Consider the following 2,814-nt stretch of genomic DNA (forward strand, 5'->3'; position numbering starts at 1 on the left):
AAAAAAAAAAATTAACCAGGGGCGGTGGTGCATGCTAGTAGTTCCAGCTCCTTGGAAGGCTGAGGCAGAAGGATGCCCTGAGCCCAGCAGGTCAAGGCTGGGGTGGCCGTGAGCATGCCACTGCACTCCAACCTGGGTGACAGAGTGAGACTCCGACTCAAAAAAAAAAAAGATAGAAAGAAAAAAATACATTTATAAATGAGATGAAGAAAAGAAAAAAAATGTATTAAAATGATTTACTTCCCCTATCCTTGATAGTGGGGAATTCTAGTGTCCTCCTCCCCAATATCTCCAAGTATCCCTGGGGGAAGAGGACCCGAACATTTCTCCTGGTGATTCCCATTCTGATATCTTGATTTCACTGGATTCTGAGACTCAACTCTGAGTCTTGCATTTAACATATGCTACCCATCACTGCGAACAGTAGCCGCAGTGACTGGCTCTAATTAAGCCTGTTTTTCCCCTCCTTCGTGCTCTTTTCAAATTTCTTTCTACTGGTAACACGAATACGGAGGCTTTTTCTCTGTCTGGTTAGTAAACAATCAGAAAACGTGATGTATGAGTCCCAGCCACCTCCACAATAGAGAGCAGCCACCCACATGGTACCAGCAATCAGCCACAGTCACCATGTAGCTAAAGCTCTGAAGCTCCATGTGATTTCGATCACTGTCTTTCACTTCCCTCTCCAGAAATCTGCCACTCCCCGGAGCATCTCTGTGGTGGGGCCAAGTCACAAATCAAAGTCTTCAACTCTTGTCCTAATCCAATACTCACAGTGTCTGGCAGCCTATAGCTTCCTCCAGAAGCTTCACTGTTGTCTAGTTGCTTGGCCTGCAACATAGAACCAGCCAATAGGAAACTGTCTCCCAGCAAATAGAATAAGGTAAAGACATTGGGCCAATCACAGCCTGCCTGCCTGTCAGGCTAGGCACAGTGGCTCATGCCTAGAATCCCAGCACTTTGGGAGGCCGAAGTGAAAGGACCGCCTGAGCCCACGAGTTCGAGACCAGCTTGGGCAACTTGGCAAGACCTCATCTGTACAATAAATTAAAAAAAAAAAATTAGGTGAGTGTGGTAGTGTGTGCCTGTACTTCCAACTACATGGAAGGCTGAGGATGAAGGGTAACCTGGTCGAAATGCAATCGTCGGGGGCATGCCACTGCACACCCGCCTGGGCAACAGAGTGAGACTCCAGCTAAAAACAAAAACAAAAACAAAAACAAAGCCTGCCTGCCAAGGAACTCTGTGACCATAGATTTGCACACTAATTTCAAGTATCCTCTCTCACTTGATATTTCTGCAATGAATGTTTTTTGATCTTCATCACTCTAAGAAACTCACATAGCCTAAAACCTCCTTTCTTGATTAACAGCTTCAAGGGCCATCTCAAATAGTTTCAAGAAGTTATCTGACCTTGAAGTCTCATTCAAGAACCAAAACATCCTGCCAGGTGCAGTGGCTCACACCTATAACCCCAGCACTGTGGGAGGCCAAGGTGGGAAGATTGCTTGAACTCAGTAGTTCAAGACCAGCCTGGGCAACACTGAGACCTTGTCTACAAAAAAAAAAAAAATCAAAAAAATTATCCAAGTGTGGTGATGTGCGCCTATAGTCCCAGCTACTAGAAAGCCTGAGGCAGAAGCATTGCCTAAGCCCAAGAGGTCCAGGCTGCAGTGAGCCATGATGGCACCTCTGCATTCCAGTCTGGGCAAGAGATAAGACTCCAATTCAAAAAAAAATTAAAAAAAAAATATATGAGCCGGGCTTGGTGGCTCAGCCTGTAATCCCGCGCCTTTGGGAGGCTGAGGTGAGTGGATTGCCTGAGCCCGCGGGTTCGAGACCCGCCTAGGCAGCGAGACCTCATCTCTACAATAAATCAAAAAATCAGCTGGGCGTGGTAGCGTGCGCCTGTAGTTCCAGCTACTTGGAAGGCTGAGGCGGAAGGATCGCCGGAGCCCAGCAGATCGAGGCTGCGGTGGCCAGGAGTGGCCGCTGCACTCCAGTCTGGGTGACAGAGTGAGACTCCAACTCAAAAAAAAAATAAAAAATATGTATATATATCCTGTGCAGGTTAATTTGTTAGCAATGGTTGGTTAAGTGTGGTAGTCCTACAAAGATGTACTCTTGGCTCAATTCTAGAGCAGTGACTAAATCCAACATGCAGCTGAGTACTATACCAGAAAGCAAAACTGCCTTAGACAGGATCCCAAAATATAACCCAAAAGTCATACACCTGGATGCCTGCCAATCCTTCCGCCAGCAGGGTTTATTCAACACCCTGATATTTGAATTCAAGTGACTCAACTCCCAAAATCTCATGTATGGTAAGACACCTGAAACTCTCCTCCACTGTTTCCAGAGGTTCTGAAGAAAACAAATCTTTCTGCTCATTTCTGTATCTGCTGAGTTCTCAGTCCCTCTCTCGGGTCATCTGGGGCAGCTTTTTAAAGCATTCTGTCCACTGACCCTTTCTACTTCTTTTTCAAACTTACTAACTCTAGTTTCCCTACTGGAGCTATTTTGACCTCATGGGGATCATTCATCCATTGTGGCCAGACCACTTTTTAACTCTCCATCACTTCACTCAGTTCTCACTTCCTTCCTTATTTGTCTTAAGTTCTGTGACCCAGTACTCACCCCACCAGATACTCTTTTCTTTCTTTTTTTTTTTGAGTTGGAGTCTCACTCTGTCGCCCAGACTAGAGTGCAGTGGCCGCTCCCGGTCACCGCAGCCTCGATCTGCTGGGTTCTGGCGATCCTTCTGCCTCAGCCTTCCAAGTAGCTGGAACTACAGGCGTGTGCTACCACGCCCGG

This window comes from Carlito syrichta, unplaced genomic scaffold, assembly GCF_000164805.1.
Source record: "Carlito syrichta isolate Samal-C Ts95f unplaced genomic scaffold, Tarsius_syrichta-2.0.1 Scaffold302026, whole genome shotgun sequence".
Lineage (NCBI taxonomy): Eukaryota > Metazoa > Chordata > Mammalia > Primates > Tarsiidae > Carlito > Carlito syrichta.